The following is a 16,939-nucleotide window of genomic DNA, read 5'->3' on the forward strand; positions in this document are numbered from 1 at the left end:
TCCTCCAATACATTTAAACATAAAGGAAAACAAGGAATTCTCTGCCCAGTGAGCATGACATTACATACACATTTCAATATCCTATGGTCTCTTAATGTTTTTCCTTAATACTATAGGGCGCTTTCTGGATTGGTACTGTTATCCACTACTTCTCTCTCTCTCTCTCTCTCTCTCTCTTTCTATCTCTCTCTCTCTCTTTCTCTCTCTCTCTCTCTCTCTCTCTCTCTCTCTCTCTCTCTCTCTCTCTCTCTCTCTCTCTCTCTCTCTCTCTTCTTACTCTCATAAGCTCATTCTTTAATAACCTTGAGAATTTACTAGCGGTCAGGCTAAAATTCTTGCTTTTCTCGTACAGTATTTGTAACTAAATCGCCAGATTCAAATTACACAGAATAAAGTTTTAAAATAAAACAGAACGACCGACTTTAGCCAGTATGAATCTCCCACTGCAATGTAACCCTCATTGTGTTGCTGGGCAGATGGCTAACTCACCTTTTCTCTCTCAGAATATCAGAATTTCTAAATTGCTTCACACGAATGTAATTAAAAACGGTAATTTTGGTATAATGACTGCCTCAAAGATAATTACAGATTCTACAGCCACTGTATGTGTGTGTTCAGCAGACAACAAACCATTCACTCATTTCTCAGACATCACAGAACTGGATATACGGATCTATTTTTGAAGGAAGTGCTCATATGAATAATTAAATATACAAATTGTCCTTCTTTTCTGCATCAGTATCAGGTTTCAGTGTATAGAATAAAATTGTGTTACCATAAAACCGCTGTTCTGACAAGAACAATGAAGTATGTTGTTACATAATGGGTATTACTGTACCCAATGAGGCAAATCTTTTCCGTATCGGGTAGTGCTGTACGCTTTCAGAGGATAGCCCACGTTCAGAACCTCGTTCAAAGACTTAAAGCTTCCATTTTTACTATTCGAACGGTATCCGAAGTAAGTGCTCGTTCGACACGAAAAGTATTCTACTTTGCTTATTTTCATTCGTTTATATGGTATGGTATCATATTTTGAGGTAACGCTTCCCATTCTCAAAGGGTATTCTTGGCTTATAAGCGAGCAGTTCGAGCAGTAAGTGGTGTGAGTTCGCGAACCTCTTGTCAACCCCTGTTCACTAGTCTGGGCATTATAATACTAGCCTCTCAATATATATACTCTTTGCTGTCGTTTGTTGTTAACAATATCAGCTTATTCCCAAGAATTAGCAGCTTCCACTCAGTTAATACCAGCCAGAAATCCACTCTGCATTTGGATCGCACATCCTTGACTTTTGTGTAGAAAGGTGTGCAGTATACTGCTGCATCCATTTTCAATAAGCTACCACATGAATTAAAAAATCTTAGCAGTAATTTAGGCGCTTTCAGATCCAAACTACGGAATTAGACGTATAAAATAAAATTAAAATAAAAGAACTCGAATGGAAGTGAACCTAGGACACAGCGCCAGTTGCCACACGTATATCAAGGACGTAGCCAAAGGATGCGTCCAGGGGGTCCGGACGCCACCCCCTTCCCCCTCTTACCCTCCCCCCCTCCCCCCTCCCGTCATCATTACACACGACCCAGTTGCAGTGCGATGAAACTGAAAGACGCGTAAGGTGATCAAAAAGTTTCCGTTTGAGAGCGTTACTGCAGCGTATATGCAACGCAGCGCGAATCCTATGCGGGTATATAAACACTTGCATATATGAAAGGGATTACTGAGGCGTTCGTGTCTTTCCACGTTCGTGTCTTTCCATTGTGCTTGCGGTAAATGCATAGACGTAAACTGTGACTACGTTATTCCCAAATGCGTCCAAACAGGATCAACCTGCAGTTATTCTCTTCCTGGCTGCTGAAGGACAAACGCTGGGAGACATCCATCGGACAACAAACAATGTGTAACGGGGCAACATGTCTATCGAATAGCACTGTTGTGAAACGGTGCAACAAGGGGTACTGTTGCTTCATGATAACGCACGTTCCCATCTGCCAAATGTCGTACCGCAGACGCTACGCCAACTCAAGAGGGAATACTCGAGCATACGCCCTATAGTCCGATGCCTCCCCATGCGATCATTACGCCTCCGCTCTCTTAAAAAAGCCCTTGAGGAGCCCACAGTTCCTGTCGGACGAGAACATGCAGTAGGCTATTAAGACTTCTTCACGCAGCACAGTGTTTCAGCAGACGGGTATCTTCAACCAAGTGTGTGGATAGGATGATTGCCTCAATGCCAAGGGCTATTTTACCTGAAGGGCATACCGATTCTGGACTTTACGGCCTACGAACGGAAACTCGTTCATCGTCCCTTATATTTTGATTTGGAATGGTACGACAAATAAGGTAAGCGCTATCGATAATCAACAATGCCATCGGTGGATTTAAACTATCTATTTATTGATACCACTATCGACTGTCGGCATCCGCACTTAAGCCAAGACCAACTATTGTACATTGTTGGCGCTACAGTCTGGAACCGCGCGATCGCTACGGTCGCAGGTTCGAATCCTGCCTCGGTCATGGCTGTGTGTGATGTCCTTAGGTTAGTTAGGTTAAGTAGCTCTAAGTTCTAGGGGACATAAGTCAAGTCTCATAGTGCTCAGAGCCATTAGAACCATTTTTATATTGTTGCCTCTACTTGAGTTCAGTTGTTGTTTTCTTAACTGCAGTTCAATTTAATGTAACTGCTGGCGTTTATTGTTTTTGTGTTGTGTGCTGTTCTGACACTTTCTAAATGTGAGTGAGTTTGTTACAAGAAAGAAAGAGAAAACCGATTTGATTCGCCCACTAACGTTACGGTACGTTAAAAATATGTACACATTACTATAACTGCCGAATTACCTAACCATAGCAGTTTAATGTTTGCACTAAAATCATCATTTCGAGACTGGTAGAACACTGGGGTTGTAATGCTGCAGTACTTCACAAGGCAGCGGAGGGTTAAACATCATTACAAATATACTAAATTAAGATCAATGCATAAAAATAAACTTGGATTTGCTTGTGTCGCAAAATACGCACTGATCTGCAAAAACATGGCCCAAACGGTGACTGCTGCATTTCTTTAAAAAGTTTGCTCAAAGTTCTATCGTTATTGACCTAAGAGACATAATATTGTCCAATCTGGTGAACCAGACAGTACTCAGTTACGAAAACTGGTTCCGATACGGAAAGATGAGTAAGGATTTGTGGAGAGTGGCAGGGGTATTTGATGACAACACATTCTATAGTTCTCTCGTTTTTAAAGGATTCTCTTCTTAGCATGCTGTTTGAATTCGTCCAAGCCTTGCATCCCCCCTTCCGTTCAAAATCTATCTACACTCTTCTAATACTATAGTAACTGTAGCGACGAATTACCTATACAATTAAATCTTAAACTATGCATGCGTTCATACACTAACGGCTGACGAAACATGCGAAACTAAAAGAAAAATATGCAGTATCAGAATTCCATGTTTTGTTGTGAAGCGTTTTATTTTATTTGAAACCGATATACAACAACCAGTTTTTCCAAATTCACCACTGATCGGGGTAGCTCATCGCCTTGAGGCACTAACCCAGCAATCCATCGATTCCGGAGCCAATATCGTTCGGATCCATCCTCCAGCAATCTTGAAAATGGTTTTCTTTTTCTGTGGTCTCCCATTTTCTTTCTAGGTAAAATCCGCAGATGGTCCCTTACAATAGGCCACAGCCAGTTCCTTCCGACTTCCTTTCTTTTCTGGCAGATTCCAACGCCCTTAAAGATGCAGTCTCTTTGCTTAAATGAAATGAGTTGCATCGAATGCGGGCCGAAAACCTGTTGGGGGCTCCCGGCACTAACAGTCATACTTGCATTGGAAGGCGGCTAGTGATCGTCATTTTGTAGTATGTATCTGTGCACAAAGATGGCTGACTGGTGGAACGGTGATACATCACGTCTTCAAGTTTTATTACAAGAATGACGTTCTGCTGTCAAATGTGTTACTCGTAATTTCCTTGAAACAGTGAGTCTAGCCGTCACAGCCCTAATGTACTTACTAGTAAACTTCATATAAACGGTAACGTGTGATGAACAGCGCAGAGGAGTTTATTAGCATTAAAGACAGTATAACCATTTATCATTATATGTCATTTATAACTCGTTTATGAGGTCACATACATTTGAAATCTAGTTGAAATTAATGCGTGAATCAGTTACATGTGCCCCATCTTTTGGAAGATAAAAACCGGATCTCCGAAACAGTTTTTCGCTGTCGTTCCCTTTATAAGCCCGTTTAAATATTACAGTTCATGCTCAGTCCAGTAGTTCTGCTTCTCTTTCACTGCACCATAAGTCACTCTGTCCACATTAGAAGAATATTTTGAAAAGAAGACGTAAGCTGACAATGCAAGCACGTTTCAAAAACTGTTGCGCGCTTACATGGAAGCAAAAATCGATTGTGGAAGTGGAAAACCGGGATTTACAGAACAGATTTTGGAGTGTTTACATGACCAACAAGAAACGGTATTCTGCAATCGGTCTGCGAAATCCAGTTTTGGGAGCCACATGTAAATGTAATGAATGTTAGGATCCGAAAACTGTAGCTGACAGTCTTTGTGTATTCTCTTTTCTTTTACAGCTAAATTTGGTTGCTATGTTTCAAGTTGACTAGTAAACAGAAATTTTAAAAAAATCTTGTTCATAAAGGAAACGCAAGAATTTTAGTAAAATCAAAGATATTTTAATAAATCTGATACTGAATGCAGAGGCTTGGGATGGTTTGAGGCGCTGAGGAAATCCTGACTTGTTTTCAGGTAAATTGTAAATTCAACACACAATTGTAGAGGCTGAAAAATAGCTTGTGTCAAAAGAGATTTGAACTCGATTAATTTTATAAGTTATTCGACCCACCGTTAAGATTTGTCTACTCTGCGACAGTGAACACTATATTATAAGATTGAGCTGTTTTTTGTTAGAAAAAAGGCAATACATTCTACTCGAATTGTAATACCTTTGGCAATAGAGTGAAGTTACCATATGGCCAAATAAAGATTTATTCAGTTGCATATTGGGCACTTCTTTGTATATACACCCAAGTGCACAAAATCCATGTCGAATGTCTTCCCACTGAGAATATCTGGCTACCAGTTTTGACCTAGTGCGCGGCTAGTGCGAACTGTTGGGTGTACTGTGAAATGCACCTTTAAATGACTAGCTCTTCTCTCTCTCTGCAGGACACTGTCGCCCACAGCAGTGTTGACATTTTCCATAGGTTACTGTTCAAACTCATAAAGCAAGGCAAAGTATCCGAAATACACTCCTGGAAATTGAAATAAGAACACCGTGAATTCATTGTCCCAGGAAGGGGAACCTTTATTGACACATTCCTGGGGTCAGATACATCACATGATCACACTGACAGAACCACAGGCACATAGACACAGGCAACAGAGCATGCACAATGTCGGCACTAGTACTGTGTAGATCCACCTTTCGCAGCAATGCAGGCTGCTATTCTCCCATGGAGACGATCGTAGAGATGCTGGATGTAGTCCTGTGGAACGGCTTGCCATGCCATTCTACCTGGCGCCTCAGTTGGACCAGCGTTCGTGCTGGACGTGCAGACCGCGTGAGACGACGCTTCATCCAGTCCCAAACATGCTCAATGGGGGACAGATCCGGAGATCTTGCTGGCCAGGGTAGTTGACTTACACCTTCTAGAGCACGTTGGGTGGCACGGGATACATGCGGACGTGCATTGTCCTGTTGGAACAGCAAGTTCCCTTGCCGGTCTAGGAATGGTAGAACGATGGGTTCGATGACGGTTTGGATGTACCGTGCACTATTCAGAGTCCCCTCGACGATCACCAGTGGTGTACGGCCAGTGTAGGAGATCGCTCCCCACACCATGATGCCGGGTGTTGGCCCTGTGTGCCTCGGTCGTATGCAGTCCTGATTGTGGCGCTCACCTGCACGGCGCCAAACACGCATACGACCATCATTGGCACCAAGGCAGAAGCGACTCTCATCGCTGAAGACGACACGTCTCCATTCGTCCCTCCATTCACGCCTGTCGCGACACCACTGGAGGCGGGCTGCACGATGTTGGGGCGTGAGCGGAAGACGGCCTAACGGTGTGCGGGACCGTAGCCCAGCTTCATGGAGACGGTTGCGAATGGTCCTCGCCGATACCCCAGGAGCAACAGTGTCCCTAATTTGCTGGGAAGTGGCGGTGCGGTCCCCTATGGCACTGCGTAGGATCCTACGGTCTTGGCGTGTATCCGTGCGTCGCTGCGGTCCGGTCCCAGGTCGACGGGCACGTGCACCTTCCGCCGACCACTGGCGACAACATCGATGTACTGTGGAGACCTCACGCCCCACGTGTTGAGCAATTCGGCGGTACGTCCACCCGGCCTCCCGCATGCCCACTATACACCCTCGCTCAAAGTCCGTCAACTGCACATACGGTTCACGTCCACGCTGTCGCGGCATGCTACCAGTGTTAAAGACTGCGATGGAGCTCCGTATGCCACGGCAAACTGGCTGACACTGACGGCGGCGGTGCACAAATGCTGCGCAGCTAGCGCCATTCGACGGCCAACAGCGCAGTTCCTGGTGTGTCCGCTGTGCCGTGCGTGTGATCATTGCTTGTACAGCCTTCTAGCAGTGTCCGGAGCAAGTATGGTGGGTCTGACACACCGGTGTCAATGTGTTCTTTTTTCCATTTCCAGGAGTGTATGTAGGAGACTATATATACTGTTGGGAATACATATTATATTTTTTTAAGAAAGGCTTTTCTTGCTTAATTTTGTAGGCCAAATATTAATTTTATGAAGACACTTGAAAGGAAATTATGTACATAAAATTAATAAATAAATAAATAAGTTTGTTTTCAGAATAAAATGAAAGCATTAGCCTGTCTAAGGTTCTCTTTACGAAATCGGACCTCCCCTTAGACAAAGTCCTGGCTTCCTAATACTCCTGTATTGTTAACACAACACTTACTTCTACATTGTTGATATAAATGAGTATGCTCTCCTGTTCTATGTCACAATTATGTAGGTTAACCTATGTCTCGTACCCCAGTTTAATTTCTTGAAAGTTTTTGGATATAAAGGATATTTTAAGAAATTGAAAATCAAAACATTCTACTACAGTTGTGGAATAGTTAATTACATAATTTTTAAATAAGCAAGAATATTGTTTAATTTTCCTAAAATCTTACGAGAAGTTACTGTTCAAACTCAGAAAGCAAGGCAAACTATGCAAAATATATCATACATTTCTTAATACCATAATACATACAATAATTAAATGAGGATATCAAGTTTCAGAATGTATCAAAGATATGTACATTACATTAGATGATGTTTTTGTGTGTCCAGGTTTTCTTCATATTATGAGGGTGCTCTGAAGAATAACAATCCAAATTTTTTATGTCAAAATTATTAAAAAGTTTTGAACAAAATAAATCTTATTAACATCTTAAATCTTTATTCTTCATGTCTAGAAATTTATTTCTCCACATAGTCTCCCTGATTACCAATTTGTTGTTTGACTTTGCTGGTGGAGCCACAACCTCACGTCTGGTTGCACTGACTCAACACTAACAAGGTGAAGTCCTCATATGTGTTCTGTAAGTTTAATAGACAGATGAAAATCGGATATGCTCAAGTCAAGAATGTATGGATGGTGATCGATGGCAGTGACTAAGGCATCAGATTATTGCAGATGTTACATTGCTTGTGTGTTCTATGATATTGTCATGTTGAAGGAGAGACTGCTCTATGTGTGGACGAACTTAGCTTGCTACACACCTCCATGTTATGTGCTACAATTTGGAGCTGTTTGCTGACAGCAACTGGCATCAGCAAAGCAGGAAAGTCGATCGAGTTATATGATTGGTTGGTTGATTCGGGGGATTGAACCAAACAGCGAGGTCATCACAGAAAACCTAAATCAGGATGGCTGGACAAGGGTTTGAACCGTTGTCCTCTCGCATGCGAGTACAGTGTGCTAACCACTGCGCCACTTCGGTTGGTCAGCATGACATGACAGTATTACATCCACCGATACTGAGAACGTGTGTGTGTGTGTGTGTGTGTGTGTGTGTGTGTGTGTGTGTGTGTATGTACAGTATGTGTGTGTGTACTGTGTGTACTCCTTACACATATCACAGTCTTTCAGTGCACGCATCCCTTAAAAGTTTCTAACAGTTTCGGTCTAACATACAAACTTAGCAAATATAAGAAACATAATTAATTCTATATTTGGCCAGTCCCTACTGTGAATATGAATAAAATGTCTGTTCTGCACTCTAGGACTTAAATTCAACCACATGAGCCCTACATATGTATATACTACAAAAAACACTGTAAGCCAAGAAGATCAATCAGTGGCTAGAAATTAACTAAGTGGGACATGCTGATAAGTCACTGGTAAGTAAAGAGAAATATATTGTAAGACAAATATACTTTTATCATGCCATTTCTTCTTCTCCTCAGCTCTGTTCTTTTAGCAAATCTTGCAACACTTTAATCAGACCTTCTGTTGACATTGGTTCTCCTGTCAGAAAATGGAGGTATTGTCGAGATGAGCTCAGCAGTTCCTTGGTGAAAAGAACCACGTATGATGGGCTCAAATGGCTCTGAGCACTATGGGACTTAACAACTGAGGTCATCAGTCCCCTAGAACGTAGAACTACTTAAACCTAACTAACCTAAGGACATCACACACATCCATGACCGAGGCAGGATTCGAACCTGCGACCGTAGCGATCGCGCAGTTCCAGACTGAAGCGCCTAGAACCGCATGGCCACTCCGGCCAGCGAACCTCGTATGATACTTTGGTTGGTTGATGTTGCGAAGGGGACCAAACACCGAGGTCATCGGTCCCATCAGATTGAGGAATGATGGGGAAGGAAGTCGGACATGCCCTTTCAAAGGAACCATTCCGGCATTTGCCTGAAGCGATTTAGGGAAATCACAGAAAACTAAATCAGAGTGGCCGGACGCGGTTTTAAACTGTCCTCCTCCCAAATGCAAGTCCAGTGTGCTAACCCCTTGCGACATCCCGCTTGCTTAACCACGCATGACTGTAAGCCAGTAATCTCATGTGTTTAACTATCTACGATTTGTTCTAGGCCCTTCACTCCGGAACCGCGCGACTGCTACGGTCGCAGGTTCGAATCCTGCCTCGGGCATGGATGTGTGTGATGTCCTTAGGTTAGTTAGGTTTCAGTAGTACTAAGTTCTAGGGGACTGATGACCTCAGATGTTAAATCCCATAGGGCTCAGAGCCATTTGAGCCATTTACAATTTGTTCACAGTTAGATAATCGATCAGTCTAGGCCTTATGTTTACTTCCACAACATATCCTGATGGATGCCCTAATTCCTTCATTGTGCCCTTCACAGGGTGAGTGAGAGATTCAGATCTGCATTAATCTATGTGATAAAGAAATTGTTTCCAAATCTTCTTCTTAAATTGATGTCCGTTGTCACTTAAGGTGCACCACAGTTTGATAATATTTTGATAATACCTTCTTGCAATTTCGTAACCTTGACATTTATATTGGTCTTTCTTAAAGGGTAAAGTTCCACAAAATTCGAAATTAATATTTATATCACCATTATCTATGTAAAATTTCATTTAGATCATGGGAGTGGTCCATGAGTGGTCAGTGACCATCGTTTGTCCAAGCTGTTCACAAATTAAGTGATGTATTAATTCCAGATGTAGAACAGTTTGAAATTTGTTTATCTGGAATCTGTCACACATTTGTAGGAATTTTATAATTCGTTTCAACATGTTATCAAAAATACAGTGATCCTCCAATTTGTTCAAAAGTTTCTTAAGGCAAAAATGCATGTGACTTAGGTGTGTACATTTTATTAATTCACCAGTAGTGTTGCTGGGAATTCCCTCCTTCCGTTTACAAACTTTCAGATCTACATCTACATCTACATCCATACTCCGCAAGCCACCTGACGGTGTGTGGCGGAGGGTACCTTGAGTACCTCTATCGGTTCTCCCTTCTATTCCAGTCTCGTATTGTTCGGGGAAAGAAGGATTGTCGGTATGCCTCTGTGTGGGCTCTAATCTCTCTGATTTTATCCTCATGGTCTCTTCGCGAGATATACGTAGGAGGGAGCAATATACTGCTTGACTCTTCGGTGAAGGTATGTTCCCGAAACTTTGACAAAAGCCCGTACCGAGCTACTGAGCGTCTCTCCTGCAGAGTCTTCCACTGGAAGTTATCTATCATCTCCGTAACGCTTTCGCGATTACTAAATGATCCTGTAACGAAGCGCGCTGCTCTCCGTTGGATTTTCTCTATATCTTCTATCAACCCTATCTGGTACGGATCCCACACTGCTGAGCAGTATTCAAGCAGTGGGCGAACAAGCGTACTGTAACCTATTTCCTTTGTTTTCGGATTGCATTTCCTTAGGATTCTTCCAATGAATCTCAGTCTGGTATCTGCTTTACCGACGATCAACATCATATGATCATTCCATTTTAAATCACTCCTAATGCGTACTCCCAGATAATTTATGGTATTAACTGCTTCCAGTTGCTGACCTGCTATTTTGTAGCTAAATGATAAAGGATCTATCTTTCTGTGTATTCGCAGCACATTACACTTGTCTATATTATGATTCAATTGCCATTCCCTGCACCATGCGTCAATTCGCTGCAGATCCTCCTGCATTTCAGTACAATTTTCCATTGTTACAACCTCTCGATACACCACAGCGTCATCTGCAAAAAGCCTCAGTGAACTTCTGATGTCATCCACAAGGTCATTTATGTATATTGTGAATAGCAACGGTCCTATGACACTCCCCTGCGGCACACCTGAAATCACTCTTACTTCGGAAGACTTCTCTCCATTGAGAATGACATGCTGCGTCCTGTTATCTAGGAACTCCTCAATCCAATCACACAATTGGTCTGATAGTCCATATGCTCTTACTTTGTTCATTAAACGACTGTGGGGAACTGTATCGAACGCTTTGCGGAAGTCAAGAAACACGGCATCTACCTGTGAACCCGTGTCTATGGCCCTCTGAGTCTCGTGGACGAATAGCGCGAGCTGGGTTTCACATGACCGTCTTTTTCGAAACCCATGCTGATTCCTACAGAGTAGATTTCTAGTCTCCAGAAAAGTCATTATACTCGAACACAATACGTGTTCCAAAATTCTACAACTGATCGACGTTAGAGATATAGGTCTATAGTTCTGCACATCTGCTCGACGTCCCTTCTTGAAAACGGGGATGACCTGTGCCCTTTTCCAATCCTTTGGAACGCTACGCTCTTCTAGAGACCTACGGTACACCGCTGCAAGAAGGGGGGCAAGTTCCTTCGCGTACTCTGTGTAAAATTGAACTGGTATCCCATCAGGTCCAGAGGCCTTTCCTCTTTTGAGCGATTTTAATTGTTTCTCTATCCCTCTGTCGTCTATTTCGATATCTACCATTTTGTCATCTGTGCGACAATCTAGAGAAGGAACTAAGTGCAATCTTCCTCTGTGAAACAACTTTGGAAAAAGACATTTAGTATTTCGGCCTTTAGTCTGTCATCCTCTGTTTCAGTACCATTTTGGTCACAGAGTGTCTGGACATTTTGTTTTGATTCACCTACCGCTTTGACATAAGACCAAAATTTCTTAGGATTTTCTGCCAAGTCAGTACATAGAACTTTACTTTCGAATTCATTGAACGCCTCTCGCATAGCCCTCCTCACACTACATTTCGCTTCGCGTAATTTTTGTTTGTCTGCAAGGCTTTGGCTATGTTTATGTTTGCTGTGAAGTTCCCTTTGCTTCCGCAGCAGTTTTCTAACTCGGTTGTTGTACCACGGTGGCTCTTTTCCATCTCTTACGATCTTGCTTGGCACATACTCATCTAACGCATTATGTACGACGGTTTTGAACTTTGTCCACTGATCCTCAACACTATCTGTACTTGAGACAAAACTTTTGTGTTGAGCCAACAGGTACTCTGAAATCTGCTTTTTGTCACTTTTTCTAAACAGAAAAATCTTCCTACCCTTATTAATATTCCTATTTACGGCTGAAATCATCGATGCCGTAACCGCTTTATGATCTCTGATTCCCTGTTCTGCGTTAACTTTTTCAAATAGTCCGCGTCTGTTTGTCACCAGAAGGTCTAATATGTTATCGCCACGAGTCGGTTCTCTGTTTAACTGCTCAAGGTAGTTTTCAGATAAAGCACTTCAAAAAATTTCACTGGATTCTTTGTCCCTGCCACCCGTTATGAACGTCTGAGTCTCCCAGTCTATATCCGGCAAATTAAAATCTTCATCCAGAACTATAACATGGTGGGGAAATCTACTCGAAATATTTTGCAAATTATCCTTCAGGTGCTCAGCCACAACAGCTACTGGAGGCCTATAGAGACATCCAATTACCATGTCTGAGCCTGCTTTAACCGTGACCTTCACCCAAATCATTTCACATTTCGGATCTCCATCAATTTCCTTCGATACTATTGCACTTCTTATCCCTATAAACACGCCTCGCCCTTCACTGTCCAGCCTGTCTCTGCGGTATACATTCCAATCTGAGTTTAGGATTTCATTACTATTTACGTCTGATTTCAGCCAAATTTCTGTCCCTAGTACTATACGAGCGTTGTGACCGTTTATTAATGAGAGCAGTTCTGGGACCTTTCTGTAGACGCTCCTGCAGTTTACTATTAGCACATTAATATTGTTATTCCCTGTTGCATTTTGCCTACTCCTACCTTGCTGCGTCTCAGGAGGCGTCTTGTCGGGCCTAGGGAGGGGATTCTCTAACCTAAAAAACCCCCATGTGCACTCCACACGTACTCCGCTACCCTTGTAGCCGCTTCTGGCGTGTAGTGCACGCCTGACCTATTCAGGGGGACCCTACATTTCTCCACCCGATAGCGGAGGTCGAGAAATTTGCACCCCAGATCTCCGCAGAATCGTCTGAGCCTCTGGTTTAAGCCTTCCACTCGGCTCCAAACCAGAGGACCGCAATCGGTTCTGGGAACGATACTACAAATAGTTAGCTCTGATTTCACCCCGCGAGCGAGGCTTTCCGCCTTCACCAATTCCGCCAACCGCCTGTACGAACTGAGGATGACCTCTGAACCCAGACGGCAGGAGTCATTGGTGCCAACATGAGCAACAATTTGCAGTCGGGTGCACCCAGTGCTCTCTATCGCCGCCGGTAGGGCCTCCTCCACATCTCGGATGAGACCCTGTTTGTTTATACAGAACTTCTTGATACAACAGGTCATATGATCTTATATTTATGTCAGCAGCATCCTTACGTTTATCTTTTATCATTTGCGGAAAAGAGTCAGTATCTTATTCTAACTTCATATTTTTTAATAATTTGTTAGTACATTTCTCTCATTCCACCACTTTAATAAAGTACTTCTGCATTTCTTACCACGTCAGCTCCGAAACATCAGGTGCAACGATACCTGCATGCAGGTGCGAAAGTGCATCTGCTACTGCATTGTCCTTCCCTGGAATATACTGGACTTCTGAAAGTACATTCTTGTAATGACAATGAGTGTCACGAGTCTGCTATACATTTACTTACATTTCATCATAAATGAGAATGCGCAACGGTCCGTTCCAACTGTGGAAAACACCATGCTACAGCTAAGGCCTCTCATTGAGTCACTGTATATTTACATTATGATACAATCAGCCGCGCGGGGTAGCCGCGCGGACTTGGGCGTCTTTTCACGGTTCGCACGGCTCCCCCCGTCGGAGGTATGAGTCCTCCCTCGGGCATGGGTGTGTGTGTTGTCCTTAGCGTAAGTTAGTTTAAGTTAGATTAAATAGTGTGTAAGTCTAGCGACTGATGACCTCAGCAGTTTGGTCCCATAGAAGCTTACCACAAATTTTAATTTCCTACACTCAACACTTGACTGGCAAATGGAGTAGTGTTGGCCCCTCTTGTGTATCTTTCACTGTTCCCCATCCCATATTCACAGCTATCAGTACCAGTAGAGAATTATTTCCTTAAAACTGTATGTTGCAATATTAGAGATGTGCACAACTTGTGTTTAATTCTTCCGAAATCTTACTCTCACCTGATTCGGTTTCAATGTTGGGATCATTGCAGCTGAAGAAAGGAGTGACCACCCGGGCAGCAACAGTAGTGGCAGTCGCTATTTCTACAAAGGATTTAGTTTTGTCTTTGTTAACATTTACCACACCTTCTTCAATGCCTCTAAGGTACCCCTTCGTAATGAATTCGTCATAGCTAGATTTGCTAGGTTTTGGTCATCCAAGAATTTTCTATAATACCTACAGACATCAAGAATATCTTTTAGGTGTTTCTTGCATTGTGATGATGGAAAATTTTGTTCAAGCGGACACATGCAATGAACCTGGCACAATTTCCCATACTGAGATTATGTGTTCTAAAAATTTGATTTGGTTCTTTGCAAACTGCAATTTATTCAAGTTCAATGTCACTCTCAGATTTCTGAATATTTTAACAGTAACAGGAGAAGCAGTGGTAAAATGGCCAGAGTGGAAAAGTGTTCACAGCATAGTTTTTTGCTCTGAACAGTGCTGCTGCCAACTGAGGAATGACCAAACTAGTTCTGATGTACAAAGGGCGTTCAAAAAGTTTTGCACAGCCGTCTCTAACTTTTTATTTTTTGCAGGAGGAGAATGAAATTTTCTCTGGACGTACTTGGAATATTTAGCTGTACATTGAGCCTACTCAATGTAGCCTCCATCAGCTGTGACGCATCTGGCACAACGTTCTTTCCATGATGTAAATGCACTTCGGTAAAATTCTGGGGATTGACTTTTACACCATCGCTTGACGCGGGAAATAAGGTTTTCTAACTATCAAATGTTTTACCGCGCAGGTCGGCCTTCAGACGACCAAAGAGATAAAAATCAGACGGAGCCAAGTCCAGGCTGTAGGGAGGATGAGGAACAATTTTCCAGCCCATTTTCCTGATTTTCTTCTGCTTCATAAGAGCATAAAAAATGCACAGATTTTTCTGTACCCTAGTGACTGCACCAATTATACCACACTACCGAATAACAAACGAGTCATTTCAGCAAGCTGTCGTGTCGTCACACATCTGTCATTTTGGATGATTTGATCAATGGTCTCCTTATTCACATCATTCACTGCCGTCGATGGTCTACCGCATCGTGGATTGCCCAGTAGATTTATCTTCTTTAAACCTCTGCAACCACCGCTGGATACTTCTGCGATCCACTGTGTACTCCCCATAAACAGGGGGCAACTTCCTGTGAATCGATGCAGAGTCATCGCCGATCGTTCTCGCAACCTGACATCTACTTCACGGCCCATTATGGCTCACCTGTAAATAAAAGAAAATACTTTTATATGCCAACTTATAGCTAAATGTTCCATGTTCACAAAAAAATTTCATTCTCCTCCTGCAAAAAATTAGAGACGACCGTGCAAAACTTTTTGAACGCCCGTTCTACACTATTATTGTTTCAGAGAGTTTGACAAAGGAAGCTTGTAGCATTACATTTTGCTAAAGACTTTCCTGATTCACAATCAAAAAGGAAGTCAATCATATTATTCTCGTTACCTCACTTACAAATAGTTTAATACTTTTTTACAATATTAGTGTTAACGCAAAGGTTTTTAACCTATAAATTTAGTTCCTTATAGTTTCTTTAATAGCTTCATCTACATACCCCCAATGCAGGCATCTGATCAGGACAAGTGGACACATGACCCGTCAGGAAAAATGGGCAAGATCGTTTACCCAGTAATAATTAGTTCCATACATCACACATAATACTACAGATCGTACTGACATATAAACTCTTTTATATTCAGAACTCTCATACATCATTATAGCCTTTTGTGATGATCAATGAATGATGTATAGAGCCACTTCCACACATCAAAAAAAGTTTTGCATCACCTTGTTTTAAAGCAATGTTTTTGCATTGCTTTAAAACAAGCGTTCAGTGCATAGTGTTGTGGAATGGGGAAAAAAACCGCAAATTGGCGTTCATAAGAAGAAGAACAACACCAAAAATGCAACAGGAGCGTAATATGTAGGAAATTGTCCACGCAACCTGCCACTGATGATGCCTTGCAGAAAATAAAGGCGAAATGCGTATGGCACTAAAATTGTGTTTTATTCAGTTGCTGTCAGACGGTCCATAAGTAAAAATTATTAATATAGCGTAATATTATACGCAACTGAGGAAGACAGGACTATAAAAGTTGCATAGGCAGTATATGTTCTTCAAGACATGTCCGAAGAACAAGACACAGTTATTAATCCTGCAGCCTTTTGGCATCAACTTAAATCGATGAGGGAGATTGAAGATCTGTACCAGACTGGGATTCGAATCCAGATCTCCTGCTTGGTAAGCAGATGCTCGAACTCTTACGGGAATCGGCGAAATGCTACAAGTGATGAGGATAATAGGCAAGGGGCACTACATGAGTAGTGTGTTGATAAGTTGAGATTTTGGGTCTGACGGCATAATGGCATTTGTTAGATGTTTTCAAAGTGGTTTACGTAGGACGAAAAAGAAAGCAATACATTACTGCAAAGATGCTGTTAGACGAGAGAGATATGACTATCATCATTTTTAAGTCGGCAGAAAGAGAGGAGTCTGTTAGCGTGTCTTGATGAAGAGAGGACGCGAACATTTTATTTCTCCTCCTACTGGAACAGTTTTCGTAATAATACTGGATTTTGGGTTGATATAGATGATGTCAAGTAAAATATAGTGCCTATGTATTTATTTGACAAACAGTTCATCTCACCACATTGAAAAACGGGTTTCTTTCATTAGACGACACGGTCAACAATTAGAAACTTCTACGGCAGCCGTATTCGAGATGACCGTCGCAGCAGAAACAAGGAGAACAGTTTCTCACTGAGAAGAAAATACGACTAAGGATATTTACTATAAAATTTCGTAAAAGGTTTATC

The sequence above is a fragment of the Schistocerca serialis genome, chromosome 5 (assembly GCF_023864345.2).
Source record: "Schistocerca serialis cubense isolate TAMUIC-IGC-003099 chromosome 5, iqSchSeri2.2, whole genome shotgun sequence".
NCBI lineage: Eukaryota > Metazoa > Arthropoda > Insecta > Orthoptera > Acrididae > Schistocerca > Schistocerca serialis.